The 27,314-nt window shown below is 41.3% G+C and overlaps 1 long non-coding RNA gene across 1 annotated transcript; it reads right to left on the bottom strand.

The window, feature by feature from the left end:
• Nucleotides 1-392: 392 nt before the first annotated feature.
• Nucleotides 393-26,723, bottom strand: LOC138747407 (uncharacterized). The gene is made up of 4 exons (XR_011347488.1): nt 26,664-26,723; nt 26,215-26,522; nt 22,830-22,892; nt 393-489 (listed from the first exon to the last, which is right to left on the bottom strand). It is a non-coding gene; the product is annotated as an uncharacterized lncRNA (long non-coding RNA).
• Between the last annotated feature and the right edge of the window lie 591 nt (nt 26,724-27,314).

Here is a 27,314-nt window from a genome sequence, read left to right on the forward strand (position 1 = left end):
ACTGAAGAATGAAGGAAAGAAAATCCAACTCGCAGGAATTGCTCAGTCTACACAAATTCTAGGTCAATATATCTCTTAAATGGTAGCATGTTGGTAGATTTATAGGTGCAGCAGAGAATAATACAGATGGATTTGTTCACTAAGATTGCTAAAGTCACTTATACAAGCATGTATATTCATAAAGAGACACTATATCTGATCCTAACACTGTCTACATTAAACCCTTCTGAAGGATCTAAAGTGCTAAATTTAGAATTGCTTTTAACTTTTAGATCTAACGTCACAAATAACTCCAAAATCCTTTGTTCTACATCATGCCATAATCCATCAGCTTCACAGTGTATGATGAAAGTAGCTATTGTATGCAATAATTACCTGTAAATGAGTTGAAAGCTCACCAGTAATTTTTTTCCCTCTCTGGTTTTGGATTTAGATAATTGGGATATAGGGGGATATCCAATTCTGAGTGCTTGTCCTTGGTATTACATTCTGTTGGCAGATAAAATACCTTTTAAGTATATTTTATAACCTACAAATGCACACTTTAAAAGAGTCTGCAAATTGCTAATGCTATTTAAAATCGAGTTTTGATAGAATTTGAGCCACTTTCTTCTAAAGCCATACTTTTGAATTTTCATATTTATTGGAACATTTGAGATAATTTAATGAATTAGCTGCATTACACCAAAATTGCTAAAGTAATCTTGATTTGCATAGTGAGAGTTTGATGTTGCTGCAATCTTACGCTGTAGCAATATGGATTTTATATTTGTTGACTGAACAGAGTCACTGCACTTTAACTGTGCCTGGAATGCCCAGAGAAAAATACTCTTATTTCAATATTGAAGTTGCAGTGGGCATCTTGCAAAGAGTTCAATTAAATCCAACAAGCTTCCAACAAACAGGGACAAGCAAAATACATCTGAAAGAATATGGGCAAGACTGATTTAATTTATATGTTTTTAACTTTGAAATAAAGTAAACACAGCTCCATAAAATAAAATGTCAAACAGATTCATAAAACAGATAAAATATGGGCTCATTTAAAGGTTGCAATAATGGGATATAGTAAATTACATTTTGTAAATCAGTTTTTCAGTGGCCTGGAGTTACCTGGGTAAAAATTGTGTGTATTTGCTTTTTAATTTGAAGCAGTGATCATCCTGCTTTTTTATATGTACTTTACATGGCACGTATACACAGGCATAGATGTCCCCTCTCTCTCTTTCTCTCTCTCTCTCTCTCTCACACACACACACACACACACACACACACACACACACACACACACACACACACACACACACACACACACACACACACACACACACACACACACACACACACACACACACACACACAATCCTTTATCCGGAAACCTTGTGGGAGAGTGCGTTCCGAATTTCGGAAAGCCAGATTTAAGCCCAACCAAATTGTGCAGCCATATCCACCCCCACCCCCTTTCAGTCATGCTCCCATCTCACCCACCTCGCCCGCCCGACTTGCGCTGCCGGTCTCCCCCCCTCGCCCACCTGACCAGCGCTGCCAGTCTCACCCCCCGCCCACCCGAGTCGTATTGCTGGTCTCTCCCCCTTGCCCACCCGAGTCGCGCTGCCGGTGTCTTCGCCCGCCCGCCCGAGTAGCGCTGTTGGTCTCTCCATCCCCGCCCGCCCAAGTCGTGCTCCGGTCTCTCCCCCACCCACCCAAGTTGCGCTGCCGGTCTCTCCCCCTCGCCTGCCCGAGTCATGCTGCCGGTCTCTCCTCCTCACCCTCCCCAACTCGCATTGCTGGTCTCTCCCCCTCCCCCCCGACTCGTGCTGCCGTCTCCCTCCCCACTTGCCAGATTTTGGAGCTTTCTGGATTTTAGATGTCTGGATAAAGGATAGTGTACCTGTATTTGTGTGGGTTTGTGTCAATGTGTGTGTATGAGACAGTCACAGACAGACAGAGACGCATACATATACATCCATTCACAAATGCGCAAATAGGCACACAATATAGATGCAATGCTTAGACATACACATATACACATACTTGATGTCAGGTCACTCGTCTGAGTGCTACTGGTCCAATGTTTTACCTGTCACATGGTTGGGTGGTCGGTGACTAAACTGGCTCCCCCACCAAGCTTGGCTGGTACGGAGGGTGGCTAGACACCCTGCAGGATGAAAAATAAGACCTGTAAAAGGGTGGATAAACCCTCTTGTAGGGTCAATGGCCATCTAGCAAACATGTGCCATGAAGTGCGGAAAGGGTATCCTTTGCATCGAAGTTTGCTCTGGCCATTCACTGCAACAGAACTTCCCCCAGCCATCTTGGACCTCTTCATGCCACTGGATCCAGGAGGGGATGTCGAGAGGGTGGATCTGGACTTGTGCAACCCCCTACTCACTTAAAATCCATTCACGCTTTTGCTGTTCCTTTCTGAGGAGTGGGGGATCCTCATACCCAACCCCACAAACTGACTGAAAGGAACCATCATCATCCTATGGGATAGAGAGCCAGAAGAAGAAGAAGATACATATACTCATATAAATTCACAGAAGCAGAAACTTAAAAAAACCCAAAATATTTCATATGCTAGATATGTGGGGAATAAATGAAAGAAACTTGACGTCAGACAGCATCAATGGAGAGAAAATGAGAGTCATTGTTTGAAAGTGCAAGTTGTTGTCTTTATCCATTGAGCATTCCTCATCTTCATATGTTATTTTAGAAGTCCAGTCTTTGCATTTTTTGTTCCAGTGAGAGGGCCGTACTTCCACGAGGACACTCCGTCTCCCTTTCCCTCTCCTTCTCCCTCTCCAGCCAGATTGGGTGGTGGTAGGCTTGTGGAGGGAGTAGTCACTGGACTTATTGATCAGTCCATTGGTTTCCTATTAGGCGAGTGAAATGTTGCATCTATTTCATGACTTTATTCATCCCCACAGACACACTGCAAATGCAAAGTGTTATTGATTTTTATCCAAGACAACAAAATTAAATCAGATCTTCAGGGATCTGTGGTCAAAACTTTGACACCAATAATTTTACATCCAAATCAAGACTCTTCAACATATTAATCCCCACTTTTGAAGGTCATCTGATCACAACACGACTCTGCACTCTGCCCCCACCCCCCCCACCACACACACACACACACACACACACACACACACACACACACACACACACACACACACACATCAAAGAAATATGTCTAATTATTTGGTGATGGAAAAAGTCATGCAAGGGTGAGAAACAACACACTATGCAACAACCTTGGCTGGATGAAGGGTTGGCTAGTTATCGAGGCTTGCTGAGTAAACTCATTGTAGTCCTCCAGGGTCTTATATCTCTAGTTTATTTTGGCCAGCAACAAGGTCTGAAAATATTGCAGTTCATTTCTACCCGCAGCAGACGGCTCATTTACTGACTGTAGGCAACTCAATCAGACCAGCCACTGATGAGCGACTGACTTGTTCAGACCTCAAGTCAATATGTGTCGGCAGTGATAGAATGTCGGATGTGTGAGCTGCTGTTGTCTCCTGGTGTTGTGGGTTTCTTCATTTCATCTGATCAATGTTATTAAAAACCCTTGGCTTTAACCATTCAGCTTCCTGAGTTTATTTGCACCAGCTCCATTTTCATGATATCACTCACACACACACACACACACACACACACACACACACACACACACACACACACACACACACACACACACACACACACACACATGCATAACATTCATACCTCAAACACACACACACACACGCACACACACATACATATCCATACACACAAACATACACATACGGATATACACTCAAACACACACACACACACACACACACACACACACACACACACACACACACACACACACACACACGCACACGCACGCAAGGGCGGCACAATTGGCGCAGTGATTAGCACAATGCTTTACAGTGCCAGCGATCGGGACCTGACAGGAGATCAAATCCCACACTGTCAGTAAGGAGTTTGTACATTCTCCCCATGTTCTGTGTAGGTTTTCTCTGGGGGCTCCGGTTTCCTGCAACCATTCTAAATATACCGGGGATGTAGGTTAATGGGGTGTAAATTGGGTGGCATGGACTTCTGGGCTTAAATGGCCTGTTTGCATGCTGCATGTCTAAATGTAAAAATTTAAACACCCATACAAACACGCACACATATACATACACACATACATACATACACGCACACACTAACACACAGAGACACACATATGCACATACACACACATACACAAGTAGACATACATACACGCACACGTAGCAACACACACATGCACAATCGCAAGCACACACTAATGCAGACACACAGAAACGCAGACACAAACACATGCACACAGAAAAACACAAACGCACACACATAAACAGTGTGAGTTATGTAAATTGCCAGCTATTGCATTTCAAGCAGCATAATTTTGTAAAATACAGTATAACAAATATAAAATGCACATATTTTCCTCTATACATATATTGGAATATAGGAAATAATTTATTTTATTTTGTTTCATACTGACATTTTAATAAACTTGCAATATATTTAAAGAAAAGTGTATATGTCATATTTGTGCACATACACATCTTTACATTTTACAAAATTTGACATGCCTTTATATTTATATATATATATATATATATATATATATATATATATAGCAAATATAAGTACTGTATATTTCGATGTATAAGTCAGCCTTCAGATTAAGTCAGGTCCCCATTTTCAGCCTCATTTTCATGGTTATATCATATATTGGGTGTATAAGTCAACCTCCCAATTTTCTGCAAGGAATTTGCCGTAGACTGGTATCCGGGCCTCCCAACAACATCCCCATTGCCCAGTACAAATTTGTAAATTAAGTAAGCAAGTAAAAAACAAAACAATTTAAAAAAACTTTGCTTCTGGCCGGGAAGATGCCAAACAGAGCTGGGTCCAACTCTTCAGCATCAGCTGCAGCCAGAGTCGGCGACAACGACTCCACTCTCAACATCGGGTGCGGTGCCGTCCTCATTGAAGAAATCATCCCACTGTCCTAGTGTGCTCAGTGCAGGAACCACAGCTACGTGTTGGCTCCTGGGCAGGAGTGGGGAGCTCGGGCTCCTGGCAGGAGTGGGGACCTCGGACTCTGTAATTATAAAATGTATAAAATGTCTGGGTGGGTTATGGCAGCAGTGGGGAAGTGTCGGGGAGTGACAGCACCATCGGTAGGGAGGTGCTTCGGGTCGTCTTTTAAGTGAGTGTTTTTTAGTGTTTAATTTAAGGTCTTATTTTTGTATCTGACGTATAAGTCAGCCCCTGATTTTTGAATGCTCTTTGAGGGTTTCAAGATTCAACTTACACACTGAAATATATGGTACATTAAAACTCCGATAGTCTAATTTTTCAAAATTCCTGAGGGTCCCAATTGTGCACGAGAGCAAGAGGTCTGAAGTGCTGCAAATGCCGGATCTGGGTTTGGGAACAGAGGAGGGTTTGCAACTGGAGCTGGGGTCAAGAAAGCTGGTATATCTCCTGCTCCATTTAATCTTACCAGGTTCACTGAAAAATTAATTATGCAACTGTGTACCATGTTAAAAAAAATTAAAATAGAATTTTAGATGCAAGAACTGCAGATGCTAGAATCTTGATCAAGCAGTGAGAAGCCGGAGGGTCTGAGCCGGTCACAGCAACCGTGGAGGGAGATGTTTCAGGCTGGGACCCCTTTCATGACCCAGAACATTGACTGACCGTTTCTCTCCGTGGACACTACCTGACCAGTTGAGTCCCTCCAGTATCTCTTTGCTTGAAATAAAATTATGCTTTGGCTATTAATGGGAGGAATGTTGTATATTAATGGTTAGGATGAAGGGCTTTGTGGCCAAGTTTGCAGATGATATGAAGGTAGGTGGAGGAGCAGGTAGTGTTGAGGCTGCAAGAAGAACTTAGATAGGAGAATGGGCAGAGAAATGGCAAATGAAATATAATTTTGAAAAGTGTACGGTCATACACTTTTGTAGAAAAAAATTAATGGGGAGACTATTTTTTAAATGGGGAGAAAATTGAACATACCCTCAGATGCAAATAGACCTGGGTGTCCTTGTGCAGGAGAGCCTGAAGGTAAATTTGGTGAAGAAGGTAAATGCAATTCTGGCATTGTTTTCGTAAAGAATGGGATTTCAGAGCAGGGATGTGATGTTGAGGCTTTGTAAGGCACTAGTGAGCCCTCACTTGGAGTCTTGTGAGCAGTTTTGGGCTCTTCATTTAAGAAAAAATGTGCTGACATTGGAAAGGGTTCAAAGAAGGTTCACAAGGATGATTCCAGGAATAAGAGGATTATCATGAAGAGCGTTGACAGCTCTCGACTTGTATTCATTGCAATTTAGGAGAATGAGGGAGATCTCAATTAAACATTTGAATATTGAAAGGCATGGGCAGAGTAGTAGTAGAAAAGTTGTTTCCCATGGTTGAAGAGTCTGGAACAAGAGGGCACAACTTCAGGATGGAAGGGCGCCCGCTTAGAACAGAGATGCGTAGGAATTTCTTCAACCAAAGGGTGGTAAATCTGTGGAATTTGTTGTAAAGGCAGTTGTGAAGGTCAAGTCATTGGGTGTATTTAAGACAAAGATTGATAGATTCTTGATTAGCCAGGGCATCAAAGATTATGGGGAGAAGGTCGGGCATTGGGGCTGAGTGGAAAAATGGATCAGCTCATGGTTAAATGGTGGGACAGACTCGATGGGCTGAATAGGTTATTTCTGCTCCTATGTCTTATGGTCTTGCGGTCTTAATGTCTAATCATCTGGAAATTTGCTTGCCTATCATTGTCAAAATCCCAGAGGTGCCGGATTATCGGAATTTAATTGTATTAAAACAAGATCAAGTCAACTCAAGGCAAAACTTGGATACTGTTTTATTCAATTTTCTTACGAGGTATATCTTTCCGTAATGTCAGTGAGAGGACTGATAAAAATTAAGAAGTGGTGGGAAAACCTCGTGTATTCTTGTGTTTGCTGATTCTCCTCAGCACACTGCCTCTCATTTCTTTCCCTTGCTGCATTTTCCATGAAGAGTGGGATCTTTAGCTCACCAGAGACTACCAGTTCTAATCTGAAGCCAGCTGTGGGCAGCTTCAGAAGAGATTCCTCTCAACTCCCACCTGGAATTCTAGCTGTGCATTGCAGGATGTTCTTTGATCTTTGCTCACCTTTTGCATCATCCAACTGTCCTAAACATGCCTCACTCACTCAAAGCCAAAGAGAGTGATGATGCTAGATCCTGTCAGACTAGAAATGATTGGATCATTACCCTGTCAATTAAACCTGGTGACCTCATTGTTTTAAGTCATTGACATTGATCACATGTATTTTTTTTTTAACCTGAACTCTCCATCTTGCTCTGAACAAATTATCTTGCTTTTGTTGGCAGTAGGAGCTGCCATTTTTGGGTCCTCTTCAGACTCAATTTTTTGAAGAAATTTCCTTTTTAAATTCATTTTTCAGGATCAATGGAACAGCCAAGGTTTAAGGAATTGGGTGAGAGTACACTTCTTGGACCGTCGCTGTCCTTCTGGTGAAGTTACTCTCACGATGCTGAGAATTAGATTCCCAGCATTTTGTCCAAGCTCAGAAAAAGTATCCCGACCCAAAACATCGACTGACCACTTCTCTCCGCAGACACTGCCTGACTCGTCGAGTCCCTCCAGCTTCTCTTCAATTGCTCAACATTTCAGCATCTGAGGTTCATGTGTTGATAATTATCCATGATCTTGTCATGATGGTGTAGCGAGAGACCTAGATGTGATAACATACCATGGTGTCCTTGATGGAAGGGGTTGCAGGTTTGGAAAGTGTGTGAAATACAAGGGTCACTGTGTGTCCCATTCCCTTGCGTGCCTTCAACAAATCAACTTAATCAGCATTGTTAATAAATACTCCAATAACAATTGTCTTCAAGATTATCTCAAATAAAATCCTATTCCTTTCCTTTCAATTGTGGCAAGCTGCTTAATGGACTAACCACTGAATCATGAAATGAACTGGGAAAATTCCCTGAAACAGCTATTTCCATGAAGGCCTGCTGAAAGTGGCAAACATAGGCCAGGCCCATCACAGACACATCCCCAGCAGACATCGATGTGAGGCGCTGCCTCAAGAAGGCAGCCAGCATCATAAAGGAGCCCCATCACCCTGGTCACAACCTCTTCATAAAGGAGCCCCATCACCCTGGTCACAACCTCTTCTTACTGCTCCCTCTGGGCAGAAGTCTGAAACCTCTAGGTTCAAGAACAATTTTTTTTTTCAACAGCTATCAGGCTCTTGAACCTCTCCCCACTGCCCTGACCATGAACTACTCCAGGTCCAAAGATCTGTCTGCAGTATAAAACATCACATTTTCTGCACTAATTGCATCTGTGACTATTTAGTTATCTCCCTTTTTATATTTGTTCTTTTATTTTGCTCATGGCATATTGCGGTAATTTAATGCATAATTCTGCACCTGTGTGGCTAAGCAAGTAAGAATTTCAGTGCATCTGTACATTTACTTATGTCCATAATATCAGAATCCCACCATTAATTGTATTCAATGTTCAATAGTTAACAACCTGATTATATTTATGAATATTGTGTCCTGAACTCAGAAAGCACTTGCCTCCTGAGCAGGAATTGTTTGATGTTTCCAGCAGCTCCTGGGTTCATGTGGCCGCACACAAGTCAGAATTTTGTCGCTATAATGAGAATAAAACCGGAGGCTTCACTCATCGGTCCACTATAAAGCCAATTCTGAGAGTAGATGAGCGTACTGGAGGACTGCAATCGGCAAATCACAAAATTCCTCGCAATGATTCCTGGTTCCTCTACTGGGAGTGATACTTCTCAACCCTTGTCAATGATCTGCCAAAATTACCAGCTCTTCGCAAATTATTCTCACTAACATTCCTCAGTAAAGCTTATACTCTTTTACACTATAGGATAATAAGTTTTTAATGGCCTATTTATCTATAATTACTGATCAGTAAATATGATGACCCTCAAACCTTAATTTTATGCACGTGGATTGATAGTCACAATAAATTATTATTATTTTAGGTTATGGATGAAGTTAGAATATGATTACCATTATTTCCTTATCTATACCACTGGCGTTCTGTGAACATTGGAGCAGGTAGCACCCAGAACAAAGCATTCTCCCCATTGCGAAGCTTTTATTTTGCTTCTCAATCCTGAATTTAGTCCATGGTTGCTAAGTTTTGGTCTCCTGTTGCTGGCTCCATAGAACTGCAGAAGTGTCAAGTAGATCCACATTGAATGATCATCTACCCTCCTCTTCTGCTGCTGTTTAAGATATGGGTGGGGATTGGTCAGCTTCATTGAGACAGGCAGCAGGAATAATTGGGTAAAGGATACTTGCCCTGAAATGTTCCCTCCTCACAGATGAGCTCAGTCCATCTGGTGTCTCCATATAGGGCTTGTGCAAACGGGTTCTTGCTGGTCAGCATTGTCTCAATGGGCTGAAGCGTCTGTTTCTGTGCTGGATCACTCCGTGATGCACTTAGCTGGGAGCTTCATGTTTTCTCATTTGCCTTCAGAAGAGCCACCAGCAAAAGCCAGCACAACCAGCCAACGTGAGTGGCCACCGCAAGAATAGGAATGGATTAATTCTGCAATGTGTGTGATAATGATAATGAAAATGAATTTATTGTCATACACATAACTACAATGTCCAGATGTAACAAAATTCTAACTTGCTGCAGCCAAACACATACTTTATTAAAAAAAACCTCCAATAGTATGCATGAAATCACCCCCATCCAAAATAAATATTTACAATGGCTGTGAATGCAAGAAAAAACATGATGTTTCAATAGAATAGACAGGTCTTTTTGTGGACCCGGAGCAGTTTATAGGAGGAAAAGGGAGGTTCAAGAGTCTGATAGCTGTTGAAAAAAAATGTTCTTGGACCTAAAGGTGCTGGACTTAAGGCTTTTGCACCTTACACCGAAAGGAAGCAGTGAGAAGATGATGTTGGCTGCCTTCTTGAGGCAGCGCCTCAAGTAGAAGTCTTCAATAGATGGGAGGTCAGAGCTCTTGATGGCCTTGGCTTGCTTTGCTTCTTTCTGCAGTCTTCTGTATTCCTGGGGCTCTTAATTACCAAATCAGGCCATGATGCATCCAGTCACAAAATCACAAGATAAAGGTACAGAAGCAGGCCACTAGGCCCATTGGGTCTGTTCCGTGACTATGCACTAAGCTAAACTAAACTCACACCTAGTTCCATTTACCAGCCTTTTCCCCATATCCCTTGATACCTTTATTAATGAGATACTTATCCATTTCCTGTTTAAATACTCCCAGTGATCTGGCCTCCACTGCTTTGTGCAGCAGTGAGATCCACAGATCCACGACGCTGTGACTAAAGAAGTTCTTCCTCCTCTCTGTTCTAATTGGACAAATTCTAATTTTAAGACTATGACCCCTTGTCTTCAACTAGCCCATCAAAGGAAACATTTTATCTGCATTCACTCTGTCAAAATCTTTCAATATTTGAATTGTCTCTATGAGATGCCCCCTCACTCTCCTATACGCCAATGTATACAACCCAAGAGCTGCTAAACATTCCCCCATACTCCAGCCCCTTCATTCCAGGAATCATCCTGATGAATCTCCTCTGCACCCTCTCCAACAACATCACATCTTTTCTAGGATAGGGGGCCAAAAACTGTATGCAGTACTCCAAGTGGGGTATCACCAGTGCCCCATAGAGTCTCATTAACACCTCTCTACCCTTAAATACTACACCTCTTGAAATGAATGCTAGCATAGCATTTGCCTTCTTCACTACCAATCCTACCTGGGCATTAACTTTTGGATTACTCTGCACAAGGACACCCAAGTCTCTTTGCACTTCCGAGGATTGAATTTCCTCCCCATCCAGATTGTTCTCTGCCTGTTTATTTCCACTGCCAAAACATAGAACTGAACACTTCTCAACATTGTACTTCATCACCCATATATTTACCCAGTCTCCCAATCTGTCTATGTCCCTCTGCAATTTTATGGTTTCTTCAACAGTTCCTGCTCCATCACCTATTATGGTCTAATCTCCAGATTTGGCCACAAAACTATTTAGTCCATTATCCAAATCATTAATATAAATTGTAAACAGCAGCGGCCCCAAGACTTACCCCTGCGGAACACCACTTATTACTGGCAGCCATCTGAAGGGGATCCCTAATTTCAACCCTTTGCTTTCTGCCTATCAGTCAGTTTTCTATGCAATCTAATAGCATCCATGGGCCTTCATTTTATTTATCAGCCTAACATGCGGCACCTTATCAAAAGCCTTTTTGAAAATCCAAGTATATAACATTCACAGCCTCCCCTTTGTCTATCCTACCTGAGATTTCTTTAAAAAACTCTAATAGGTCAGTCAAACATGATCTACCCTTTAGAAAACCATGCTGACTAGAACTTATCCTGTCATCCATTTCCAGGCATTTCATAACTTCATCCTTGAGGATTGACTCTAATATCTTCCCCACCACTGATGTCAGACTTATAGGTCCCTTTTTTCTGCTTCCCACCTTTCTTGTACAGCAGAACCACATTCACAACCTTCCATTCCCCCGGAACCATGCCAGAGACTAATGATTTCTGGAAGATTGTCACCAATGGATCTACAATCTCCAAAGCCACCTCTTTCAAAACCCGTGGGTGTACCTCCACTGGTCCGAAAGATTTACCTGTCTTTAATCCATCCAATTAACCTTGCACAATTTCTCTAGTATTCTTAACTGTATCCAACTCTACACCCTGAAGCTTCTGTCTGTCAGGGACATTACTAATGTCTTCCACAGTGAACACAGACTTAAAATTTGGATTTAATTATTCTTTGTAACCCATTATAATTTCCTCAGCATCGTTTTCTATCGGTCCTGTGTCAACACATGTCTCTCTTTTATTCATTATATATTTTTAAAAACTCTTAGTATCTTTTTATATATTGTTTTCCAATCTCCTTTTCATAACTCATATTCTTTCCTTATGACTTTCTTTATTTCTTTCTGTAAGTTTTTAAAGGAATCCCAGTCTTCTGATTTCCCACTGGTTTTAGCTACCTTATATGCCCTTCCATTTGCTTTTATCTTGGCCTTTTGTTAACCACATTGGTACCATCTTTCCTTTGACTACTTTCCTTTTTATTGAAAACATCTTCCAATCCTGCTCTGTTCCTCTGACCAGTCAATATACTTTCCACCATAGACCTGTCAAACAACATTCGACAACCTGCCAAAGCTCCTCGGCATTGGTGTTCCTTCTTCATGGTTGCCTCGATGTGCTGTCTCCAGGTCCTCTGATATGTAAAGTCCCAGGAACTTGAAGGTGCTAATCTTCTCCACTGCCATTCCATCATTGAAGACAGGTGCATGGATCATACTTAATGAAATTCAGAAGAATGAGAGGACATCTTACAGAAACAAAAGAACAGAAAAAATAGAGGAAGGGAGGTTATTTACTCTGGTAGGTGAGACTTGACCAAGGGGAACATTGTCTCAAGATTCAGGGGTGGAGACTGAAGATGGACATAAGGAGGAAGTGCCTTACCCAGAGAGCACTAAATCTGTGGATTTCTTTGTCAATGGCGTAGTAGAGGCTACCTCATGAAATATCAAAGTAAGGCAATTAAGAGTTGTGTGGAAAAGGCAGGGAGCTAAGTTCGCAGCCAGATCAGCCACAATCTTATTGAATGGTGGAAAAGGCTCGATGGGCCAGAAGGTTGACTTCTGCACCTCTTTCTTACATTCTTATAGTCCCTCCCCTCCCCACCCAACCCTTCTTCCTAAAATTTACAATAATCTCCTTGGTCTTGTTGACTTTGAGAGCAAGATTGTTGTTCTGGCATCACCCAAACCGATTTTTAATCTCCATCCTGTATTCTGACTCATCATTTCCAGTTATTCAGCCAACAACAGTGGTGTCACCAGCAAAGTGATAGCTTGTTGGAGCTGAACATACTGAGACAATCATGACTGAATCATTAAGAAATTTGTTGCTGGTCTCCAGCTCAATGTGCCTCAATGGTTAATTTTAATTGATGTGCAGTGGAAGGAATGACCACTCTTCACTACATCTCAACAACTCTGTAGTTGAGAGAGTGGAGAGCACCAAGTTCCTTGGAGTTCATGTGACTAGTGACCTATCGTGGGCATACATCTCCTCACTTGTTAAGAAGGTGCTCCTCTTCCTGAGAAGACTGAAGCGGGTAAAGCTATCAGCCACCATTATGTTAACCTTCTACAGGAGCTCTTTCGAGAGCATCCTGGCCGGCTGTATCACAGTGTGGAATGATTGGAGAAGAGAAATGGATCGGAGGTCAATCCAAAGGGCCATAAGAGTGCAGAGAGGATCACTGGAGTCTCCCTCTTTCCCAACCCCCCCCCCCCAATCAAAGTGATCTACCCGTATCATTATCTGAAGAGGCCGCACAAAATCATTGAGGACCTCTTCCACTCTGCACACATCATCTTTCAGCTGCTCCCATCAGGAAAGAGATACAGGAGTATCAAAGCCAGCACTACCAGGCTGAGGAACAGCTTCTTCCCATGGCCAGTGAGACCATTGAACGACCAAAGGAATTGTTCACACTAATCCAAGGCGCTCATATTTTTGAAAAAAAAAATATATATTTACTTATTTATTTATTTTGATATATGAATACTTGTCCTGTATATGTATTGCTTGGCTCTGTATGTGTTATGCTTGACTGTGTGTTTGCGGGTTTTGCATAGAGGACCGGAGAACGCTGTTTCATTGGGTTGTACTTGTGCAATCAGATGACAATAAACTTGACTTTACTTGACAAGTTTCAGCTCAGGCCAATGGACAATTGATTACAGACATATACTGTCTAGCAGTTGTCTATTTCTGCCCTCAGAGAGTTGACTTATAATTGAGAGTGCAAAGTCAGGGGACACCATTTAATTCCATTACATCTAATTACTTAGGAGTCCTCTTGAGATCATTTTTTACTTGTTTGATGGAGAAAAAAATTATGCTAAGAAGGATTTATTCCAGAAAATCTTCTCAGCTTTTGAACCACAACAAGAACTAAAGTTTTAGAAAATAAATCTGATGTTTGCCTTTAGGAGTCTTCATTATTTGAGCTCGCCAAAAGTACATCCATTTGTATTTTTCCTCCAGGTTTTAGTGCTCCAAAAATTTCTTCCACAAGCTGATCACGAATAACATGTTAGGGAATATGACTTGCATAATAATCAGATGCAAATGAAGCTATAAATATACTGATGCTGGAGGGATTCTTTTTTTAAAAGAGAGGAATTAAGACCCAAACAAGCTGGCTGACAGCACAAGAAGGAAAATAAATATTAGGCTTTAGATACTGCAATTGAAAGTACTTAGGCAGGGAACAATACTTTTAAAAATATTTTCAAAGTCTATTTTGTGACAAACAAGCCCATTTTAATTTGCACCAAAGGTTTACCAAAGTTTCACATCAAACTATCCCTATTCTGATGTTAGCTCCTCCTCACTGACTATCAACACAGGCACACCTCAATGATGTGTGCTTAGCCCGCTGTTCTATTCACTCTACTGTGTGGCCAGGCACAATTCCAATGCTATCTACAAATTTGCTGATGACACCACAGTTGTTGGCAGAATTACAAACAGCAACAAGGAAGTGTACAGGAGAGAGATAGATCAGTCCGTTGAGTGGTGTCAACAACCTTGCACTCAAAGCTAGCAAAACCAAAGGGACGGTTGTGGACTTCAAGAGGAGGTCAGGAGAACAGTCCTTGGTATCAACATTTCCGAGGATCTGTCCTGGAGTCTCCATGTCGATGCAATCATGGAGAAGCCTTGCTAGCGCTTTGTAAGATGTTTGAGGAGGCTTGGTAATGTCACCGAAGACTCTTGAAAACTTCTACAGATGTACTGTGGAGAGTATTCTGGCTCGTTGCATCTGTCTTGTACAGAGGTACCAATGTTCAAGGTAAGAAAAAGCTCCAGAGGGTTGTTAACTCGGCTTGCGACATCACATTGAGGACATCTACATGAGGCGGTGTCTTAAGAAGCAGCCTCTATCCTCAAAGACCCCCACCACCCAGGCCATGCCCTCTTCACTCTACAACCTTCAGGGAAAAGGTACAGGAGCATAAAGACGAGTACACAACGGCACAAGAACAGCTTCTTCCCCACTGCCATCAGATTCCTTAATGATCGATGAACCAAGGTCTCTGCCTTATTTTGACTTTTTGTGCACTACTTTTTAATTTATTTTTGTAATGTAGTTTATATAAATGTTTGTACTGTGATGCATCAGCAAAAGAACAAATTTTGTGACTTGTTCTTGACAATGAATTCTGATTCTGAGATGATGGAAGAGAAGGGGCAGAGCATATAACTAAAACCCCATCTGTCCTAATAGTGAAATACACAGGCATCGACTTCCTTTTCCAGAATCCTGACCAAGGACTCAGTCCCAAAATGTTGGTTTCCTTTTACTTCCTGTAAATGCTGGTCTTTGCCAGTGAAACCTGCATCCTTTGAATGAACATCAACAAAAGAAAAAGAAAGTAAAACCACACAAAAAGCTGGAGAAGCTCAGCAGGTCCAACAGTCTCCTTCATGTAACAAAGGTAAAGATACAGAACCAACATTTCGGGCTTGAGCCCTTCATCGAGGTATGAGAAAGTGCTGGTAGGCATCTGAACAAAAGAGTAGGTGGGAGGAATGGGGTGGTGGGCAAGGCAGAAGATAATAGGGGAGAAAGGAGGGAGGAGACAGCAGCAATGAGGGGGAGGGAGGGTGCCATCTCCCCTTCCCCTCATTACTGCTGTCCCCTCCCTCCTTCCTATCATCTCCTGCCCTGCCACCACTCCCCAACCCTTTTGTTTGGACGTTTGCCAGCATTTTCTCACACTTTGATGAAGGGCTCAAGCCCGAAACGTCGGTTCTGTATCTTTACCTTTGCTGCATGAAGGAGACTGTTGGACCTGCTGAGCTTCTCCAGCGTTTTGTGTTTTATTTCAACCGTGGGGTGGACAGAATTTTGTGATTTACTAAAGAAAAAGAATGGAGCAATTCTAACATTAGATTTGATGGGCTTCAGCAGTAATCTCAGTCAGGCGCACATTCCAAGTCATGTCATCTTCATTGATGCCTCTTGTCCATCAACCATACCCTGAAGCCAACACAGAAATCTCCCTAGATGGAAGGCTCTTCCTCCTGCAGACTTTCCTCTGTCTGCCTTTTGTATCTGATCAGGCTTTAAGTAGCACCACAGCTTCAAGGTGTAAACAAACCTAAAGGTAGACCATTCTCTCTGGACAGTAACACTTTCAGTAAGGAAGAATTTGAGAAATGTTGAATAATTAAAGGGGGTTCTGGTTTACAGTGTGTTATATGTGGGCAAATATGTAAAATTCTGACATTAATCCTGCATGTACATGTATGCCCAATATAGTGCAAATCTTAGAGCAGCCATTCTCAACCTTTTTTTGATTCTTGCTCTCTTAGGACTCTGCTCAAAATTTATGGGCCCCCTTCCCCATGAAGCAGTCAAGTTTATTTGGTTTCTTCCATACTGCTCTCCGACTGGCTGCATAAAATACATGAAAAATATTTTATGATTTTAGTCTGTGGCCCACAGAGCAGGGGTGGGGGGTGAGTCTGGTGGGGGGTGCATATGGTACCCGTTGAGAATGCTGTCCTAGAGATTACTACCTGAGCGTGAGATTGCACACCGCCAGATTCAAGGACCATCTTTCCCCTCCCACCCCCCCCAAGATGAGTAAATTAAATTGTAACTCTATAATTTTCCACTCTGACCTGTGTTTTTATTATTCTTCCATATAAGGGATAATTAACTGGACTGCTCTCAAATGAAGTTTCTCATCATTCATAGCTTTGAACTTGGATCAGTGGTAGTGACTTATCAACATTATATGGCTGTTTCACAAACAGCCATAGGAAACGGTGCTGGAATTTAGAAATTCTCTTACTCTTCCATTCCAACCCTTGGTGCTCTGATATGGTCAACCTGCAGGAATGAGATTCAAAGCATGTCTCAGTACTGACAACCACCAGTGATTTATAACAATGGCCTTGGCCTCCACATTCACAGAAGTAAAAAAAATCTCACATCATCAGGATGAAATAATATTTAGTGTGAAGTTTCACACAATATTGGGCCTTCCATGTATTTAATTGGAATTCCATTTATTCTTGACACATAATCTAGATCATGGATCTTGTCTCCCGGCTCACATTCTGAACTGAGCGAAGCAGATGCCAAACATTTAGATTTCTAAACAATCAGATTATTGGTGTTTGACTGTATAATGCATGGAATTCTATTGAATTGTTTTATTGTCATGCACCAAGATACAGTTTAAAAAAATTGTTTTGTGTGCTATTTGGGCAAGTCAATCCATGGAGCAGAACATGCAATAAAAACAAATAACAATTAAATAAAACAATGGTGTTGGACTCAGTGTTACAGTAAGACAAATAGTGCATAGTATAGAGAAAGATACAGTGCAAGAGCATCATCTTTTACCAGTGAGAGGTTCATTTAAGAGCCTGATAACAGCAGGAAAGAAACTGTCCTTGAATCTGGAGGTTCAACTCGTGTATCTTCTGACTAACAGAAAACAGGAAAAGTGAATGTGTCCAGGGTGGGATGAGACCCAAATAAGGACCCAAAATAAACCATGCAACACAATGGAAAATTATACAAAGTATTAGCAAAGAGAGATATCCTGGTGTCACTTTATACCTTGCTTTGTCAGACAAGGTTGCTATGATAATCTTGATATAAAACCCACTGATGATAAGTACTTTGCCAAGTATTTAGAATAATGGTTGTAAAAGATTATGAATATGTATATTCATATTGGTGATATTTCTTCACTTCACATTTATTCCATTTGCTTGAGAATTCTTACAAAAGAGGGTGGCATGGTTGGCATAACATTATTATAGTGCCAGTGTCCTGGGTTCAAATCCATCATTGTCTGTAAGGTGTTTGTGTTCTCCCCAAGACCATGTGGGTGCACTGGTTTCCTCCCATATTCCAAATGTACAGGGCTAGCAGGTTGATTGGTCACATGAGAGTATTTGGACAATGCGGGCTCATGGGCCAGAAGGGCCTGTTTCTGCGCTGCATCTCTAAATTTAAAAATGAACTTAAAAGATCAATGCATGCCTTGCAACTCTTGCCCTATCCACACAGACCGTCCACTGTTAAAATCCTGGGCCATTACCTTGAGCTTTCAAATTTGCTCTTCACTTGTTTTGCCTAATTGTCAATTAGCAGCCGCTGGCTAATTGCCAAAGTTGATTAGCTTTCGCAAGTGGATGCTGCACTTGCCCAGGTTGTGTGTCAGAACAAAGCTTTTACTGCCCACCTTTTCATCATGGTTGAGTTTCCAACACTGATGCTACTACAATTTATTACCCAACTCTTAAAGGTCAACTGAATATTGCCAGATTAATGGACGTTAGAATCTAACAATGCCAACAATGATGTCATTGTGCCTGCTAATCTAATAATTCATAAAATAAGGAGCGGAGCATCAGAATCTCCGATGAAATCGAGAACTTTCCATAGTAAAGTTAATCTGTTTTTTATTCCTTTTTGAATCTGATCATAGATAAATGCAGTTCCAAGCCCTTTTGTCACCAAGGTCTATGTGGAATCATGGAGTCATGTAGCAAACAGGTCTTCAGCCCATCTTACCCATGCCCACTCTCAAGTACCCATCCCTACTAATCCCTGGATTGGAGAGCATCTTATGAAGCAAAATTGACTGAGCTAGAGTTTTTCTCAAGCACCCTTCTCCCTTTTTAATGCTTTAGACAAGCCAACAGCTGAAAATTTTTCATTTGTTCACTCTTCCTCCAATTCTTCAGTTGTCCCTCACTTCTTCCTCATGCAGAATCAGGGCTGGGCGGACCAATGTTTCAGCCTGAGGCTGCATTAGAACCAGAGAGCGAGAGGGAAGACAGCCAATGTAAAGAGGAGAAGAGAAGGAGGAATGAGACAAGGCCAGTAGGTGATAGGTGTGGTGAAGAAGAGTGAAGGATAATGGGTAGAAGGAGCCAGGTGGGGAAAGGAAGGGTTGGAGTTGGGGGAGAGAGGCCTTTATCTTTCCCAACTCCACTGACATGTAACAATATTATTCACTTCAATCATTCCCTGCACTAGTGGATTCCAATGCCAGACTCTACACCCACCAAGAACCTGTCCAAGTTCCAAGAACTGAATCACAGACCCGTCTAAACTGCACGATACAGTGCTGGAATGGGAGTTTATCAGTCTTCCAAAGATGTACATTGAGAAACCTAAGCATTTCTCTTTAACCAAATCCATGGCCAGGAAGGACAAAGAATTCCCTCCTATAGACTAAGCAGAGGGGATATTTTTAGTTCGAGTTCCAAGCAGAGGTGAAGCATGGGCATGTGGCAAGAGGATCATCCCTCCAAAGGGTCTGTGTCGATCACAAAGAGTGTGAGAAGGTGCAACCACGTTTAACAAACCCACAATTTTTACTTGCTAAATATGAAGAAAGTGCAATAAAATAGATTGTGTCAACTTTCGGAATCAACCTGGTTCAAGGTCATGTATTAAAATTGTGATTTTTTTTTACCCTATGTGTTGTTATAGCAGTTAGCAATTGGTAATGGTTCAATTGTATTATCTATGCACTACTGGAAAAGTATAATGCACCTGGTGACAGACAGTGGATGAGGTCTGACAACAGCAGGAAAGTAAGGCCAATTATTGTGTTCCCGGGTTACACCCGGCTCATGATACGGTGGATGGGGAGTGAGGCTCGACAGTGAAAACAGGTAGTGCCTGGGATTCTGAATCGTGAGTTCTTCTTTCACTTTCCTGGGCACTCAGTGCCTTTTTATGTTCATTCACTGACAGAAATGGGATTGCTACAACGTACAAAAACATCAGTGAAAGAAAAAAGACAGATCCTGCTACATGTCAGATTTCCTGAAAGTAGATGAATCCATCATGTCGAATGTGCAGAATAATCCTTCCTTAAAAACTTATTTCGCAAAACATCAGCCGCATTGGTGAGAGACAAAGACCCTCGGTGCACACAGCACCCAATGCTTTGTGCCCCCACCCCGAAGTCAAAATTACAACACATTAAATCGAAACCACACTTTGATGCTGTGTTGGGATTTCAATTCTAGTCGAGTGATAAAATGTGAATTTGCGATTTAAACCTCACAGCAGAGATTATACACAATCACCTGTAGGAAATGTGCTTGAAGGGAATAATTGCAGAAGAGATTGTGTACTTTTAACTCTTTGATGGACACGGTTCTAAATATTAACTTTTCCATCTCCATATAACATGATGAAAATCTGTTCATATTCCCTCTGAAACAGAGATTCTGCCTGCCTTTGTTTTATTGTACATACACTGCATGTATAATTTTCCAAGTGAAGATTATCTGTAACATATTGTGGTCAGGAATTTCATTTTTTTCTCCTGGCCATTAGTGAGCTGGGGTTTTGCATACAGTTCTTATTAGCATGGTTGCTAACGGTGATACTAATTATAAAATTATGTGCTCTGTGTCTTTCTAAGACTTTATGTTGTTCTTTATTGAACTGATGGGCCATTAATCTATGGGGGGAAAAAAGCAGCAGTACCTCTAAATGCAATGCAGGATTCTAATTTACTATTTCCTTTAGCTTGCACCCTACAAAGATATGTTTCCCAATTATTTATAAATTATCATTTTATTACGGGGTCAGATATTCTTTTGGCTGCAGTGAATATTTCTCCTCAATGACAATGTTGTATTTTATATTAATTTGGTTCTTGGTGCCTTATAAATATGTAAATTCAACAATAATGATATTTCAATGACAATGAGGCCAAGTGAACCCCCATCACGCTGGGCAGATTGCCCCCCCATCATTGTCTTCTCGTTCTACATTTCCCCCACCATATCACCTCCCCCACTCCAGTACCTTTCAGTGACTTGCAGACGATTGCAGATTGATCATCCACAAACCCATTGTTTGTAAATCATGATCGGTTCAGCATCTGATCCATGCATTAGTCAAGAATGTAATAATGATAATGGGTTTATTGTCATATACATTGTACGATGTACATATGCACCAAAATTCTTACTTGCTTTGTTTCAAAAACTCTGCAAAAGCAACTAAATAAAGACTTAATTGAATTAAAAAATGACAATAAATACAAAAATAGATCATTATTCACAGTATCCTAGTGCAAATAAGCCATTTTGCAATAGTGAAAACTGTCCTTTTGTAGTATTGGAACAGTCTCTGGTTAGTGAGACAAGGGGAGGTTCAAGAGCCTGATAGCTGTTGGAAAGAAACTGTACTTGAACCTAGAAGTGACAGTCTTCAGGCTTCTATATTTTCTGCCTGAGGTAGAGTGAAAGGAAGTTACGTCCAGGATGACAAAGGTCCTTTATGATGTTGGCTGCCTTCTTGAGGTAGCGCCTCACATAGATTTCTGCACTGAATGGGAGGTTGGAGCTTATGATGGTCTTGGCTATTTTTGTTACCATCTGGAGCCTCCAGGTTTCCGGGGTAGTCAAATTCCCAAGTAGTGCACTGTTAGAGGTTTGTAATACACAAACATGCTGGAGAAACTCGCCAGGTCACATAGCATCTATAGGAAGTGAAAGGCAATCAACTTCTCAGGCCTGAGCCCTTCATCAGGAACGTGGCAAAACAGATAGATGCCTGAATAAAAAGGTGGATGAATGGGGGTGGAGGAAATGAAGGAGAAAGTGGAAAGGGAGGAGCACAGACTGAGATGTAAAAGTTAATAGGTGGATACAGGTGGAGGCCAAATGTGAAAGAATCTGAGAAAGGATTAGTGGAAAAGGGCAGAGAAGGGCTGCACTCTGCTAGGAGAAGGAAGGGAAGGGAGTGGGGTGCTGGTGGAAAGGAGACACAAAATGTAGTAAATGACCCTTGTAAGTTCAGAAGAGAAGTGTCACTTCACTTGAAAGGGCTGTATGGGCTCAGAATGGTGGTGAGGAAGGAGGTGTAAGAGCAAATGTAGCATTTCTTGTAGTCATAGGAGGAGGTACCAGGGTGGTGGGTGATTGGTGGGAAGGAATAAGTGGACAAGGGAGTCTGGAGGGAGCGATCCCTACGGAAAGTGGAGAGGGAAGGAGGAGGAAAGATGGGTCTGGGATCATGTTGAAGGTGGCGGAAATTATGGAGAATAATAAGTTGTATGCTGTTAATAATATCAGGTTGGAGTATAAAGATGTCATCCATTCCTGACCTTTGATGGTTCTGATTGATCTATAAAGAGGCCCCAAACAGACTGGAAGAACCGCACTTTGTTCCATTTGCGTAGCTTGCAACACTGAGTTTTCCAATTTCAGTCGATGCACTCCCCTGTGTGAGATTTAGAGGTACTCCACAGTAACAGGTCCATGAAGGGAGTCTAAAATTTAACATTTCAGTTGAATGACCTTAAATCAGAATGACCCTCCTAGGTACAGCTAGGAACATCAGGAATTTTCTGAGGAGCTATTCCAGCTTATGGAATTTATCCAATATTTTCAGAGGGCATGGTTTCCTTTAGTTGAGAAAAAGACATTGTTCTGGTATCTAGGGTGATGGATTTTATCGGGCAAGAACCAAAAGCCAAATTGAATTCTCATCTATTATCAGCAAGTCATGTCTCTGAGCACAGTTTACTAACATTTAGTATTAAAGGTTTTGTATTTTTAAATCTATAATTGAATTTTCATTTAAAAATGACCTGCTCCAAGCAAGAGCAAACTTACCAATGGACTTCCAATTTGATGGCATGATTTATTATTAAATTCAATCCAATCTTCTAAAGTAATCTGCTCAAAATAATGTATATATCAGCTGGAGTAGAAATAAATCAGTCACCAGAACATTTTAATGTATTCATTTGACCTGAAATTAACAAACAAGCCCATTAGGGAAGAGGTATTGGGTCTTGAGTTAGTCAGGTAATTATCTGAGGTTTACATAAATAAACTAAAAATCAATCAAAACTCAAACATCTGAATAAGAATCCAAGGTGCTTTTAAGAAGCATCTCCTCCTTTTAAATATCTTTACCTTCTTTATCATCTGGGCTAAACACAGCACTAGTCTCGGGACCAAGTTTATGATCGCATAAATCTTTCTATCAAACTGTTAGATTTTTATTTGTTCAAAATATTAGTGAAGATTTATAAATGAAGTGATTGGCAGAATATGTCTGATTTACAGACCCTTTAATTTACACTGATTTGGGAGATTGTGGCACGCTGTTTATCCTTCTCAATTCTGTGTGTTCCCTATCTTCATCCGTTCCAATTTGCTGCATTATGTTTCCAAAGTCACTCGTTTGTTCTGCACTGCCATTGAAACTGAAATAATTATTGTGTCATTTGCCAAACACAGTTAAAAGATTGGGCAAGGCAACCGTAACTATAATTCCCATCTACGGTCCATCCAATCAAAGGATGGGGGTGGGCGGATGTTGGGGGATGGGTGGTAAGACATATTTCACTGTAATGGTAGTCCAGGGCCATTATACATCGACATAAATTCTCCTCGCCTCGCTCCCACTAGCTAAGCATCATTCAAATGCTCAACCCACCCTTCACTGAGCAGTCAAAGGCAGTCACAGGCTTGCCAATTGCTGAAAGGACATCTTTTGAGACAGTGACAGCAGGGACAGTCCCAGAAACTTCATGTTCCCATTATTGCATGCCACAATATCACTGGGTGTGTTCCCATACTCTGATATACCTATGCCTAGGCTGCATAGAAATGTGCTTCATATAAACACTAACATTTTTGATCTTTTCCATAAATGAATATATACTTGAACAATTGGAATTTATTCCATTTCAAATGCTGCATTAAATTATAAGCACTTTTGAATTATTGTGCAGGTCTTCTTGTAACCCTATCACACATGAATATATTTGACCTTATCTTTTCTATTCCATTTACAGATAGTATACAGTTCAGACTATTCTCTAAAAGACTCTAACCCTGTACTTAGTGCAAGAATGTTATTATGCCCCCTTGAAAGGTTACTCTGTGCACTTTTCAGATAACTGTACATCAAAAAGGCTTTTAAAGTAATAGCAGTGCCCGTATCGTTATTAAGCTAAATTGCTTTTGATTCTGAGACTGTGGTGAAAGCAGGAAGATGGAGAGTACCACAGATCTACTTATATTAAAGTCAAGGCTAGAGGCAGACAAGCCAAAGGACCTTTTGCAACAATAATCGATCAATCAAGTTTCGATACATCAGATCAATATTTTTGCATTACATGTGAAGTAGTGACTTTATGTCATAAAAAAATGTGTCAGACAATAATCCACTGAAAGCATTTTGTAGTGTTACAACAAACTAAAGGCGGCATATTTAGAGCACTGAGATTATGGATGTTGATGTCTAAATTAATTTAATCCTCAGTGGTAATGGAAATACAAATCTTCATTGCCTTTGATATAATGTTTGATACACCAACCCCCATCTCATAAATTGTGCCTTTACATTAGAATTGTCTGCATTAGCCTTTGAAAGAACGATGGGGGTTTTGATGATTGACTTAAATGATTCAGAATAAATAGAAGCATTGTGTGAGGCATTGGTGGCTGGAGGAGCTCAGTTGTTGCTCCCAGTTTTATGCAGAGTTTCTTTGGCTTGGCTTCGCGGACGAAGATTTATGGAGGGGGTAAAAAGTCCACGTCAGCTGCAGGCTCGTTTGTGGCTGACAAGTCCGATGCGGGACAGGCAGACACGATTGCAGCGGTTGCAGGGGAAAATTGGTTGGTTGGGGTTGGGTGTTGGGTTTTTCCTCCTTTGCCTTTTGTCAGTGAGTTAAAAGCAGCAAAGCTCCCCACCGTTGTGAATGACAAAGCGAATGCTTGAAGTTGCAATATTATCAATCCATATTTAGAATTTTAGTCTAACTCCAGGTGAAGAGGAAGCAGACGTTCATCAACGCAATCCAGACTCGAGAAATGTATCAGTTGGGAAGGTGTCTGGATTTAGTCTGATTGACATCTAGAGGAGAGACAACAGTAAATCTAAGTGAAGGGACTTCAACAAGATTGTAACACAGGCATTACATTGCTCCTGCTCACATTTCTTGCTGATTTCACCAGATTGTCTCTGAGCCACTGCAGCCGACAAAGGATGTCAGTCCTACTACTGACACGCGCAGGATTTTGCTGCACATTTATATCTGAGCGCACGGACATGTGGAGCCCATCCGTTAACCTTAATTTCAGTGCAAATATATCTTGCATTCTTTTTATGGAATAATGTTGACTTTAAGGTTCAAAACTCAATATATTCCACAAAAGCAGGTTTACTTTAAATTTATTTTGTACTAACCTTGTTTTGGATAAATTGTAATTGGACTTGAATCTACTGACTGATAGATTTGCCCACCCAATGGTAGAACAACACATTCAATTTCAATTTTAAAAAATCAAATTTAAATTGTGGACTTTCTGTCAGTTTTAGAAAGTTTGTTATTTATTTTGGGGTTTTCCATGACTGATTTGTTCCGCCAATCCCACCCACCCACCGCACACTGGCCGTGAACCAATCTTGTGCTGGCAGGAGTATGAGGTCATTGACACGTAAACTAGAACAATGTACAATCACACCACAATTCTTATTTGCTGCAGCCACATTGGGTATGTAAGATATACCAACTACAACACCAATTAAATTACCACAATAAACCAAGGCAAAAAAAAAAATCATCAATATAAAGGATAGATAAATAAATATTCAGAGTGGCACATAGTGCAAGAAAAAAATGGTTTCAATCCTGCAGAAAATAACAGTACAAATTACCACAATATGCTGTGACAAATACATGGTTGATGTAGCAATTATCACAATGCTGTTGCTGCGCCAGTAATCGGGACTGGGATTCGAATCCCCGTGTCTGCGTGGGTTTTCCCTGAGGGCTCCAGTTTCCTCCCACTGTTCGGAACGTACTGTGGGTTGGAGATTAATTGGGTGTAATTGGGCAACACCAGCTCATGGATGAAATGGCCTGTTACCGTTCTGCATATCTAATTTTTTAAAATATTAATTTAAATAAAAAGATAATAAATATTAAATATAAAAATTAAAAAGTACATAACATGTGTTCTAAACAGTATGCCCATTTACCTGCCTCGCTTGGCCCCAATAACTCTCAGCCACAGCCTGTATTCAGTTTCTTGGAAAATATGTTTGCAATGCAGTCTTTAGATTCAGGAAGAATATTCTAATGGAGACACAATGTAAGTGCTGGAATCTTGACCAGAAACAAAATGCTGGAGGAGGTCAGGGAATCGGTGATGTTTCGGGTCGAGACTCTACATCAACCATTCTCAATTTTTTTTCGGCTATGGGCCCACTCTAACTCTGCTCAGAGTTCATGGGCCCCCTTCCCTTTGACACCGTCAAGTTTTGGCTTCTTCTGTTCTTCTCTCCTACTGAACACGTGAAAAAACAGAAAAAAATATTTATGTTACGTGAGGTGAAAAGAAAACGTGGCTTTTACTTAAATGTTCTGTGGCTATCAGAGGGGCCCATTGGACCCCCATTGAGAATAGCTGCCCTACATGATGCATCACCTCAAAAACATCGACCATCCCTTTGTCCTCACATTTGCTGCTTGACCCCTAAGTTCCTCCAGCAGTTTGATTTTTGCTCAAGAATATTCCAGCTTACTGTGGGAAGAATAGCAAGGTTACCTCATAATGCCCACCAATTGTTTCCTCTTGCAGCTAGAATGGGGTCGGTTATCGGTTATGGAGGGAGAGAGAAAAAAATGCAAGTGGGATGACCAGCTAAGGCACAGAGATGGCTTAGGAGGGATACAAACCTGCCTCTCCAGAGCTCCTTTGGATAATGTTAGTACTGCAGTCATTGTTCTTGCAAGCAACATAGCAGCCAATGTAGCCCACATCCATTGAATGATCAAAGCTATCTTCCCAAGTTGTATGAATATTCACGTCTTCAACTTGCCAACAATACATGTGAATAAAAATTGCAAAGGGAAAAGACAAGGGGAAAGTTGAGAGGGTAAAGGTGATTTCAGTCACATCTGCAATGCTGGGAACTGCTCGGGGTCAACGGACTCCTTGAGAAATCTGAAGCCCACCTTTGATGTCTGCACCGAGTTAGTCGATGTGTTACAGACAATTGGGCTTTGAAGCTGTGGGTTGCGGAGAGGGGGAGACAATCAGTCACGGTCCCTGTTACCAATGGTGATCCAGTGACCC

This window comes from Narcine bancroftii, chromosome 1 (assembly GCF_036971445.1).
Source record: "Narcine bancroftii isolate sNarBan1 chromosome 1, sNarBan1.hap1, whole genome shotgun sequence".
Lineage (NCBI taxonomy): Eukaryota > Metazoa > Chordata > Chondrichthyes > Torpediniformes > Narcinidae > Narcine > Narcine bancroftii.